Source organism: Dromaius novaehollandiae, chromosome 7 (assembly GCF_036370855.1).
Source record: "Dromaius novaehollandiae isolate bDroNov1 chromosome 7, bDroNov1.hap1, whole genome shotgun sequence".
In the NCBI taxonomy this organism is placed as follows: domain Eukaryota; kingdom Metazoa; phylum Chordata; class Aves; order Casuariiformes; family Dromaiidae; genus Dromaius; species Dromaius novaehollandiae.
In genome coordinates, this window is record NC_088104.1 from 46,836,206 (window position 1) to 46,848,950 (window position 12,745).

General features: G+C 43.5%; 1 long non-coding RNA gene across 1 annotated transcript in view; it reads right to left on the bottom strand.

The window, feature by feature from the left end:
- LOC135328976 (uncharacterized) overlaps window positions 1–12,286 on the bottom strand; it is a 97,085-nt gene extending 84,799 nt beyond the window's left edge. Inside the window, exons 1-2 of the long non-coding RNA XR_010390105.1 lie at window positions 12,116–12,286; window positions 11,543–11,620 (exon numbers count right to left, since the gene is read on the bottom strand). This is a non-coding gene — a long non-coding RNA (uncharacterized LOC135328976). The remainder of the gene's footprint in view (window positions 1–11,542; window positions 11,621–12,115) is intronic.
- Between the last annotated feature and the right edge of the window lie 459 nt (window positions 12,287–12,745).

A 12,745-nucleotide genomic window follows, 5' to 3' on the forward strand; every position in this document is an offset into this window, starting at 1 on the left:
TACAAAAGGGCAACCAATCCTGCTTTTGCAGTTTTCACAGACACCAGCTACTTCCAAACCCAAACCCCATAAAGATGCCAGGCTCCTTGCTTCGAGAAAGAGACTCCTTTTCTCCTCTCTAATTGAGCTGTGCCAAGATCTAATAGCATAGAGAATGCTTGCAAAAGGACAAGGCTGAAATGCCTAATTGGAAATGTCAAGTCTAATGAATGCTGACTGCTCTGAGGCCAGAGTGGAGGCTCTGCAGGGATTCTCCAAGTGCAGTTGTGGAGGAAAGTGGTCTGTTTCAAACAAACAGCACCAGGATAGGAAGAAGGGTCCAGATTAGAAAGACTTCAACACATAGCCAATGGAACAGTTCTGAATTTTCATGGGAAAAACAAGCCTAACACCTATGTATTAGGTCTGAACAGAGGGCATTCTGCATTTCTTCCATATGGGGAAAGCAACTGATTTTTGCTTTTAAATCAGCATCAGATTCTGCATTAACAGCTGAAAATACATGGAGCTGTTAAATAATACCATCCTACCATAATAATAATAAAAATGGTGTCACTATAGTAATAAAGCTTACAACTAAACCTAGTGTAAGAAAAGAGAATTTTGGGTCAGAGCCACTTAGATAAGATACACTTATAGACTTGGATGAAGCCTAGATGGCCAGCTTTAACTAGAGGCCTAACTTTTAGGTAACAAAACTGTGGTGATTTGAATCCCATCCAAAGAGAGGTGCCCTCTTGGTTAACATCCACGTCTCAACAAAAACAAGGCATCTCCTGACCCCAGAGCATGACCTCAGTGGGACTAGGAGGCTTCACAAGATAAAAATGCTATCAGGTTGATAGATCATACCTCTGAGAGGTTGTGTCTGTGTCACAACAGCACACAGCACTATCATATCATGGTTTCTTGCTGTGTTGCAATGTGATTACGTGGGCCCTGGCAGAGGAGACACCAAAAGGGGCCATCTCTTGGAGATTAAGAGAAGGGAGCACATGCTCCCCCCATTTCCATGAGGAGGGCCTCCCTGGGTGAGAGGCCAGATTCTTGGGGTAAATCCATGCAATTCTGTTGAATCCAGTGGCTCTATGCCAATGTGCATCTCATGCATATGCGCCACAATGAGGCCCCATTAATTCCCTGGCATTTCCGTTAGGAGTATAAATCAGTTGCTTCTCTGATGTGATGACTCACTATGTGGAAAAGCAGCCAGCCAGATTCAGAGAAATGATTTGGAGGTGAAAAGCTTCTTAACCTATTTCAAAAACTGCACCATCTGAGATACAACATTTACGTAAAGGTTATAGATCACAGTAAAAGCAAGTAGGCCAAAGACCTATCAGCTCTTTTATGTGTACTTGGCAAGGTTACAAGACAGCAATTCATTTCCCTGGGACCTTTCACTTACCTATAAATCCCAAGAACCACATTTAAAAGTGAATTGGCAGATGCGCTTCTTATTGTAAGGATATTTGTTTTGCTTCAGCAACAGGCAAACTTCTTCAGTCATAAACAATGAATGGGACAGTAGATCTCCACTGAAGCCAGCCATAGTAGGCTCACGGTGTCTTCATGAAGAAGGAAAAGTTGGATTAGGTAGTAGTCTACAAAGAAGGTCTGCAAAAAGCTGAATAACAATTTTTGTCTGGAAACCCAAAAGTGCAGCCACTTTTCAAAGGACATGAAATGTCTTACAAGTTGTAATCTTCCCAGCAGAACCTCAAAAGCCTTGGCTTGTTCTCTTCTTTTAAATTCAGAACTTGGCAGCTATTTAAGCAGAGTCACAAGTGTTAGAGGTGGAAGAGGCCTAGGGATTATCTAATCTACTCCATGACTTGAACAGAGAACAGTAACGCTAAAACTGTGCTGCATAAGTGATCTAAAAATGCCTGCAGAAGAAAGAGAATCAGCAAAACTGATGCTGGAAGTCCAAGGAGACATATTCCCCTTGACTTGCAACTTCTTAATTAGTCTTTTAGCTCGAATAGCTGCTATGGTGCTGATCTTGACTGAAAGGATGATGGCATTTTAATCTGTGGGGCTTCAAGGCTGCTAACGAACTCCCACACATGAAGAACTAATCTTTACAAATGGAGTTAACCCACTCAGCAAGTTCCAAGCTAGGGACAAAAGGCAATGGCATTCATCCACTACCAAAACAGGCATCTTTTATGCTTTTATAGCAATGTTGCTTTGAGTCTTAAGAAACAAACTCTCTATAAATCACATCATAAAAAATATCCAGACTTATGGCTTACAGGCAAGCTCAGCAATGTCAGTTTTTTTGTGACAATCCAGCTCAAAAAAAGCACCGGCAGTTTTCTTCTAATGTTGGAGGCAGGATATGATGCTGGAGGTAGGAAAGATTTATGCCGGTGGATTAAAAACCTTGCTCACAGTTTAAGTATTTGAAGTTCCATCAGCCACTGGCAAGTGAATTCTACCACCACCCCCTCCTTACCTCATTGGTATTAATCTTTGTGCTTTGCAGACCTGCTGTAAAATTGTTTGTGGTTTGCTGAACTTTTCACCCTACTGTTTCTACAGGATTGGAAGCAAGCAGGGGGACAGCTCAGTGAAGTTACTGATATATTGGTTTAGAAGGGACAGTGATCTAGATCTTGACCTTTGACTTTCTGAGCCTTCTGAATGGTGGCTTAAAGGTAACAGTCTCCTTCTCTGGTGGAGCAGGTAGCAGAAGGCATGGATGGCAGAGAAGGAAAGTTAGGCAGAAGTTCAATCCTGATGGATCTTAATGCTATATAGCAACAGCATATAGGACAAGTCCCTCCAGACACCTAACTTTAAAGACTGTGACCCTCCCTCAGATACATAGGCTTAAATAAATACCTCTTCAGAGAAATTGTACTGGGACTGCAGCCAAGGAAAGCCATGAAATGAGATAATAGTAACAGGAAACAGAGCAAAATTCCAAGCAAAAATTCCCACAGTTAGAAATCCATGTGATGCCTAGCTGTCCTGAGCAACAGGTCATAGCAACTGGGGGAAGGAAGGTCCAGTGTGGTCACCTGTTTAGTCTTTCCAGTGTCTTCCTTCTTAGGTACACAAGCAACATACCAATGAAACCTTGTCTCTTTTTTGTTCCTCTTAGGTCCTTAGCATCTTGAAGGAGAATTTTTCCCATGTGGGATCGCTCATGTTCACAGATGCCATTGATGCAGGAGGTTGAAGCTCCTTCATCTGCACAGTACCATTCCCATTCACCAGAGTAACATACAGAGCAAAACAGGAGCAAAAGTCCACTTTTTGGTGTGTAAGTCATTCATTCATTTCACGCAAGTCCCACCCTCTAGACCTAGGTTAAAATCCAAAGCTTTCTGTGGCTATCTACATTGAGCTGCAAGAAAACTCTTTGCCTTGTGCCACTCTGTGGTCTTTGGCACCTCAACACATGACCAGATCAAATACAAATCTCATCATAGGACTTAGCCCCTTCCTTGGATGTCCCACCAGTCCCACCAAGATCTTTTCAGGAACAGGGAATGTAACTCTACCCTGGGAGCCGATTAAGGCAGAATTGAGCTTGTTGCCTGGGTCACTCCTATTCCTCAGATGTTCAAAGGGGGAGCAAAGTTGTTTTTCAAAGCAGATTTTGGACGTAGTGGAACACACTAGTCAGGTGGCAGAGAGGGCATGATTAAGAGCACACATTGCAGCAAAATGGCAGCCCATCACTGAAGCCCTTGGTGTCACCAAAAGAACCTGAAATCTGGATCTGGGGCCTTGGCTTTCACATCTGCATTAAATAGGCTGTGCTCCAATGCTTTCAGATACAGAAAAATTGCAAGCAGATGGCTGCCACCTCTGGAGTGTTCACAGTCCTTCCTCTGGCCTTTACTTTGCGTGCCACTGTCCTTATTGAAAGGAGTGATGACACATCCACAGCTGGAACGCAGGCTGTGTTGGCATCCAGAGGCCCAGATGCTTAGCTGCACTCTCCAAATCCCTCCAATCTGCAAGACAGGGCTGGGAAGATCAGGAGCAGATTTCTCCTGAGATTTCTGGCACTCCTCCTTCCAGTTATGGCCGGCAACTCCAAGAGAAATGCCTCTCTCTTATGTTTCATCATTTTCAGTTTTGGCAGGAGGCAGGATGGAGGAAAACAAACCAAAGGCTTCCAGAAACTCCATAAACAAACAGATTTATTTTCAACGTGGTTCTGAAAAGGGCCAGAGATATAGAAAGAAGAAGGAGGAGGGAGGGTTATAGCTTCAGCATCCCCAAGTGCTTCTCCCAAATACCAAACAAAAAAGAGCTTGCATCGTTCTTGCACATTACACTATCACAACATCCAGCCAAGATAGCAAGGTGCTCTGATTGTGAGGAAGAGGTGCTAGATCCTTTCCAAAGTGCACAAAATGTGCTTGCTAGAGGGACTGCCATGCTTGAGGGCATTAGGCAATGCTGACATGCTAAGGAAACATCATGCCTTGGCTACAGAAAGGAGGGACAGGCTTGGGCATGGCACAGAAGATCCAGATTCAAGAAGGCTATTCACAGCTAGACTCTACCACCTGTGTGCCAAGTGGTTTTGCCTGTGCCTCACGTCTCCACACGAGGTGATAACCCATCCATCACCTGGATGATATAGAAATATTTGGCAAAATGGAAGTTCAGGCTCTGCTTGACTTCCTAAGGGAACCTGAGAACTTTTCTTAACCTTATCTGTCTTCAGTTCCCCCATCCATGAACAAGGCACTCAAGGTGAATGCTTTTTCAGGTGCGTTGGCTGCTCTTCACTGAGCATGTTATTTACATTATTGAGCTCAATGCATGGCTTAAAGAGACTCTACACTTCTCTGTGTGCCTGTTACATTGAGGCTATCAAAAGAGAGGAATCAACCCAGAAATGGATGAAGGCTGAATTTGGGAGGCCACTCAACTGCTGGTAAGGCAGGAAAAGTAAATGAGAGGGCTGCTAGGAAGCCTTTCTGTGAAAAAGCCCGAGTACCTGTGATGAGGCAGGTTTTCCCACTGGAAGTTCGCAGCAGACCTGGAAGTTGCTAGATGTTCAGGAAGAAACTGTTTAATAAAATAGTTTCCCCCTCTCCTTCCTCCTAAGAGCTGCTAGGATTGTTGCTCTTGTTAGAGCATCCTCACTACCCTTACACAGGCTCCTGTCACTTTGAAACAAACAACACAGAAAACAGCCTAATAGCATACTTTTCTGAGGACTACAGCTTCATTTCATCCTGGATTATCTGCCTCAGACAATGGAGTCCAGTTTTACTTACAATTTAATTCTGACAAACTTGTGGCCAAGGAGAAGAGCTGAGTCCTGCACTGCAGGGGATGGGGGATGGGGGAAAGGAGGGGGCAATATCCCCATGCATCAGTCCAAGCTGGGACCAGTTAAGCTGAGAGGGATCTGGGGGTAACGGTGATGCCAGGGCAAACATGACCCAGCAGTGTGGTCTCACTGTGATCAAGGCTAGACATAGCTGGCGTGTCCTGATCTGCTGCTGGGAATAGCCCTGCTCCAAGAGGGAGGCTGGAGGGGAGCCTCCAGAGAGCCCTTTCCACCGACATTTCCTGACTGTGGTATATCAGTGCCCTTACTGATTTAGGAAAGGCACAGTGAATGATCATCTGTTTCTCCATGCCAAGCTCCTGGGAGGGCCATTTCTCAAAAAGTCCTTTTACTCTGGAAGTCATTTCCCACCTCCGTTCACAAGTGGCCAAATTCACTAACATAATGTGTTTTAAGTGGCTCATGAGCATTGAGCTGCATGACTTTTGTGAATTGTGCCAGTGAGTACCTGCTGGCCCTACCCCTAATCCTAATTAATACTGCTGATTGATAGTGCTATTTTCTTGAAAGTCTGAACCAATTGAACTGATTCTGCATCACATACCACCCAAGCAAGCCAAGAAAGTGCTACTATATATAACTATATAACTTGATCTTAAATTTATCCAACCTCTTTTTTCCCCTGAAATGGTCTCACTTCAGTTGTTAGAAGACAATTTGTTTGCCACGTTGATATAAGTAAGGGTAAGGCCAAGTGATCACAACCAGAAACACTCTGGTTTATTAAGATACTGCCTCCCAGCTAGGCATGCTGTTTGGTTGAGGAGTCACTACTAGATACATGAAAAAACCCAGCTGGTCAGATAACAAGAGCTCAGCTCCCAATCCATCATTAATGAACAAGAAGATCATGAATGAGTCATCTCTACCTCTCCGGCTCAGTTTCCCTACTAATAAGAAAGAATAACCTCTTCCCTCTCTTCTCCTCTCCTCTCCTCTCCTTTCTTCTTCTTCTTCTTCTTCTTCTTCTTCTTCTTCTTCTTCTTCTTCTTCTTCTTCTTCTTCTTCTTCTTCTTCTTCTTCTGCTCCTCCTCCTCCTCCTCCTCCTCCTCCTCCTCTTCCTCCTCCTCCTCCTCCTCTTCTACTTCACTGTGATTTCCTGCAGACTGATTAATGAAGTGGGTTTTTTTGTGAAACAGGACAAAGGCTGCTGGTCTTGGGAAGAGCCTTGCAGAGAGTCTGCTGAAGAAGTGTATATTGTCAGGGATGACACATCAGAGAGGCCAGAGATTCAATTTATTGCTGTGCAGCCTCAGGGCATTTTATTGTTGCTTCCCACCTACCCCTTTTTCCTTTTTCTATTGATTTTGTCAGAAACACCTAGAGATTCCTCAAAAAAACACCTCTTGCAATTTAATGCAAAACACTATATAAGACTAACTCTATAAGTGAAAATGCTATTTTCTCCTTGTAAACTCTTCAGAATACAACATCCAACTTGTTCCATGCTTTAGGCGTACATTTTGCAAGAGATAGATACATATATACATATGTATTTTTTTCTTGATTTAACATTTGTTTCTTTCTACTGACTCCAACACAACAGTTCAAATGTCTTTTGCTGTGCTGCTCTTGGAAGCAATTCACACCATATCACAAGGGAATATTGCAAACTTCCGCGAGACTTTTGCACGATTGATGGGGCTTGCTTTAGGAAGGAAAACACACATGTACCCAGCCTTCTGAAGGTTCGGCTGCGTTTGCTGATCCACAGTATGGGATCCTGGTATAAATTAACATTTGTCCATTCCCAGATGTTCATTCTGCCTTGTTGCGACACCTCTTACCTAGTTTCAGACTGACCTTGCGCTGGGCTTGAGAATGTTCACGAGTTTTTTAGTCATTGTTAAGAACAAGGAAAAAGAAACAAACATCTGGTTAGCAGAGCTGCCAAGTGCACATTCCTTCGTTGTTTTTCAACCTCTCAGTCCTTTTGTTTTCTGCCTGAAATTCCATTTGATAAATGTACGGAGAGCCACAGGGTACTGATTAGATGCAATTCTGGTCCTGACCCACACCACCGCTCCATCAGCATCACCTCAGTGTAAGCACCACTGACATCCCTAGGCACAAAATGCCTTGAACCAGGAGTAAGGCCTTGATGAATCTATCCCAACTGCATTTAGCTGTGGGGACCTAATCCCACTCCCACTGAGGTCAATGGGAGTTTTGCCACCAACTTCAATAGGAACAGGATGGGGCTTTAACATTGTTACTGCATTGAAATGGTGTTGAAGCACATTCTCTGCCAAGATTTGGACTTCTTGGTTTCAATAGCTGTAGTGGTTTTTAATTGGAAACAACAACTTTATTGAAACTTGACCCATGGCACTGGTACGGCCTGACCAAACCAAGAGGGGCTGTTCTGACAAAGGCTCATGAAATATCACATGCAAGAGGACATAGCTTCACCTTCTTTGCCTGTACTGTACATGCTTCAGCCTGCTGCACCTCCACACAGGAGCATCCTCCTTGAACCACAGTTGCTCAGAATAACACAAACTTGGTCCTGGGTCCATCTTGCTCAGCAATGAGCACTTCTCTACAGCAGCAAAGTAAGGAAAGGAGTTGTTTGAGCTCTCAGCTGTCAATAGACAGAGACAGACCCTTCCAGGGAGCTTTAGGTAGGTTGTACCACCTTCCAGAGGCACCTATCTTTTGCAGAAGACTGTTAAATGGAGCCTACCTTTTTAGTGTAGGCCAGGAACCTAAGCTCAAGACTCACTCTAAAAATGACCTTTGATTCCCCACAGAGACATATGCTAGGGAAAAGGTTAGGTGCAAAAGGGCTGCTGTGTTCTAAGTCAACGGGATGTCTTAACAAGGCATTGCATTAGCTGTTCCTTGGAATATCAAGCATCTGAATCTTTTAAAAGCTTCCCTCTGTTTTTTATTTATATGTGAGTGAGTCTGTGTCCCTGAAAAACAGATTTGAAGATCATTAATCTGAGACAAGAAAGTGGGCAGACTTATGCAATGCCGTCCCACCCAGTTGTCAATCCCAACCGACCCCAATCTACGCACAGAGTGACGCTGTGAAGCGGGATTGTACCAGACTGGAAAGCCTCTCATTTCCATCAGAGATGCCAAATCCACAGCTTGGCTTTATGATCCAAGTTCACAACCGGCCATGAGAACAATTCCTTTTCCTCCCCGCTGGTCACTTTCACAAATGCCAAGTTTTGGGCAATGCAATGTACGGCATTTCCAGCAAACTGCTCAGTGACCTCACTTGCATTGCAGTTTTTTTTTAAATGCCTCTTCTTTCAGCCATACATTTTAGATTAAAAAAAAAAAAAAAAAAAAGCAATCTCTCAGGAAATTGGACTTTCAAAATCAAGGCACAAAGAAGCATGGCACGGTGGAGACTTAAGCACACAGACTTTAGGGCCCTGCAGCCATTTGTTGGATGCGCTTTTTCAAGGTGTATGCTCAGGCTTCATATACTCGAGCATTAGGACTAGTTTCAGCTTCTGATGCATACTGTCCCATCATAAGTAATTTTTTTGTCCAAGACCTTTTCAAAGGTTCTCTCGTTCAAGGGAACTACAGACTCAGGAGCTAGTTATTAATTTCAGTTGTGAATGTGCAGTCTTCATTCAGCTTTGATTCTGATTTTAGGTGATTTCTGAGCAAGGACATTACAGTTTGGAAGAGATCTATTGACTGCCCAGTTCCTACACACAGGAGATCTGAACATTATTGTTAAATTAGCTTAGAGAGCTGCCAATCTCATATCTGCAAAGAAAGGAATTTTGTGTGAGCTTGAGAATATGAACACAGAAGGACCTTGGCATACTGGCCTCATACTGGTGTTTCATGAGCCTAGATGGCAATGGCCTTTCATGACTGGTAAGGAAAACAATGCCAGTCACACACAGAAATTACCCAATATTAGTGTCAAGAAATGGTAGACAGATATGGTAGGAACTACTGACAAGTTCAGCTTTGTGGAAGGAAACTTGTTAAAATTTTCCTAAGCTTTCTACCGATTCCATCTATTGACTCCTACCAATTCAAAGCAGTTTAACAGGCTCTGCAAACCTGCAAAAGTCACTCATAAAATCTTTATTAAAGAAAAAATTCAGGGAAGCCTATTTGGTCAGGTCTTCTTCAAATGAAGGTGCGACATTCAAACTTTGGAAACTCTGCCTCTGTGTTGTGCAGTTGCCCTCTTACTGACCTATAGCTTCATGTAACTCACCTCAGGAAGAAAAGAATCCCTGCTAAAATTATTAGCTTTCACAAAGAATATTTGATTTGAGAAAATGGCCAGCACACGTGCTTTGCTTTCTCAAAGGACTTCCATGAACACAGCACAAACTCTGTAGTCCTGCAGCTAGGAGACTTTTTTTTCCTCAAAGACAAGCACATATTAGTACCCTGCAATACTCTTGTCTCTCCTTTGTTGCATTGCCCATGGAAATGCCACTAAGCTCATTGTATAGACCTCACTTGACTTTCATCCTCTGTCTCTCACAGCTAATTTGGGGGCTCAGTATCACTTGGTCACATATCCCACATTTCTTAAACTGCCTTTGCTTCTGCAGGATATGAGTCCCTAGCCACAGAGCAGAGGGTGTTTGGTGAATAGCAAAGATGTCAGAACACTTTGGTTCCATTTTTTTCAGCTGCCTGCCCAGCCTTGAAAGAAGTGGGAGATATAGACATAAACACAGACCAGGGATATTAGCTGAAGGCAACAGCAGCCTAATGAGACAACATCTGCCCTAGTCTTTAGAGGGGAAAAACAAACCAGAACAAGGTCGTGCAACATGTAATGGAACACGGTCATTCTGAAAGTCAAGGAAGAAGAAATTCATGCCATCCTCCTAGAATCCAGGCCCTGTATCCCCAAGCTCCACCTGATGTGATCTTGTTCGGCATTTTGGTCTTATTTTCTGCAAGCTGGAGGAGTTTCCCTCTAATGAAAGTTTGCTAACCATAGGAGTTGCAAAGTACACAGAAATATTAACAGCAGTTGACAGAAGAGCTCTCAGTGGGACACAGAGGCTCCTGGCTTACCACTCAGTGTACAGGCCCTTAGGATAATGCGTATCATCTTATTGTTATAATTATTATTACTTTTATTAAAGTAGAGGAGATGAGAGCCCCAAAAGGGGAGGAGAGTCTGATATCATGCATACCTTTTTTATGACACCCAAAGCAAACCATGGCCTTAGCCAAAGCACCCAGAGAGAGACTATCTCATCAAATCCAGCAGTAGCAGTGAAAAATGACCTACAAGATACTTGATAAAATGTCACATTATGAGGTATCATGGCCTCAAACACGGGCGAGCTACTCCCAGGCCTGCTATGGCTGTTACGTGGAGTTGTTGGGTGTCACACTTCACATTCAGCTTGCTATTTCAGAGAATCCAAAGTTGCTCTCCAAACTCAGAAAATGGTGTCCGTTCTTCAGAAGGTGAGGAATTTTCCTTTTTGTTCAATACTAGATCCAAAAATAAAAACCTCTTCATTCCCCACAGTGAGGGCTCATTTCCCATGCAAGGCACCACTTTGACAACATGAGCTTGGTCAGTCCAAATATTCTACTCTGAGTTTGACTAATCTTTTTTGCTGGGGTATCTATTGCATTAAAAAATTATATGGCTGCTGAAATGAAAGCATAAAGCTTGAAGCTGCACAGCAAAACTCACTGTGGTTTGTTCCCAGCTGTCTAATTTTGCAGGGATGAAAGTTTGGGAACAGTGACTCAAACCTTCTGCTGGCAGAGACAGAGAGAGATTTTTGGCAGCAAGGCGAGTCAGGGCAGGCAGAGCGAACACCTGCTCATGGACGAAGCAGGCACAGCAAAATGATAACCTGTTGTACTATAAGAAAGACACAGCATTTATCAGACTGTTACTGTATTTATTCCAAGGTTTCATTAAGCCTCCGCATCAGCATGAGTACACAGCACTAGTACTAGTACAGCCACATAAAAGCTGAGATGATCACAGATATATCTACATTGCACCTTCCCATCATACTTTGGACAAGAAATTAGTATAAACTGAAGGTTCCACAAATGAGACAATATTCATTCATATAGACGTCACCTCAGACATCATAAAATGTAGCCTTTCCACTTCTCCCCAGTGGTGCAACCCAGAACAGCTGAGTTTCTCCATCTTCAAAACTCTAATCCTCACTCTAATGTGTCCTTGGCAGCCCCACACAGAGAAGTCATGCATACACAACTGACCTTGAGCAATACGCAGTGTTGCCTCTGGTGCTGTGTCCACCACACATTCTTCAGCGCTGAGACGAAACACCTCGGAATCTGCAACAATGAATAAAAACACATTCATCTTTCCGATCCATCTTCCTCTAATCTGTCAAAAGGATATCCTGTAGCTGGTGACTGTGGTCTTACTACCCAGTCCTCCCAAAACATATGAATCACTTCAAGACACAATAAAGCTTTCTAATGAAGAACAAACTACAGCTATTAAGAAAAAGCAAACACTAGACTAGTGTTTGTGGGCATATCATATAACAGTGCTACTATAGTAAGCTTCCTATTTTGAAGCATGCAATTGACATTAATCAGCACAAACAGAAGGTTAGCTTCATGACTTATTTAATACTTTCACTTTATCTGATGCATATGAGACACTAATGCTAAAGAGCAATGTACTCAGCAAAAGCACCATTGAAACCAATAGGAGGCAATGGTTAGGCAATGTAGTGAACTCTTCAGTGAACTAGATTTTTAACCCAGGTTGGTATCTTTAGTCAGTCCCGAAACATTAACCCCCCACATGCCTTGTCTCACCTCCATGTCGGCCTCTGTCCACTAAAGCAGATATACCCATGCTGCAGGCAAAAACGTAGTGTAGAGATATCCATGCTCAGCTTGGTAAAGGCAAGTAAGCTGGTGTAGAGCTTGGAGCTGCTGCAGTTAGACTGTGGTTCCAGATTGCTCAGCTGTGACTACACACCCAGGTATGGGAATGGCAAGAGGCCTAGGACACATGAGCTCTATGGAAAATGAAAGGGAGCCATGCTAAGCTGGTCAGCTAAGTAAAAGTCTGTGGCAAAGAGAAAGGGACCAGGACGTGGGGGACAGGCTGTGCAGTCACAGATGTCAGTGGTAACAAGGGAAGAGTCATGTTCAACATGAGGAAACATCTACTGGAAGGACAGGAAAGCACTAAGAGAGGCTGCAATCACTGTTGGACTCTAAGGACAGGTGAAACACATCTCTTAGGCTTGGGAAGGTGCTGTTGGACATACCTTAGGGGAAGAAGACGAGTAACATGGCTTCCCAAAGTCCTCTGCAGCCACTGCTCACCAGCAAGCCAGCCAAAGCAAATGTTATATTTCTACAAATATGGGGAGGCGGGGTTGTTTGGGTTTTTTGGTAATATACCTGATTCCCCAGTGTTACTGTACTGTTTTTGGC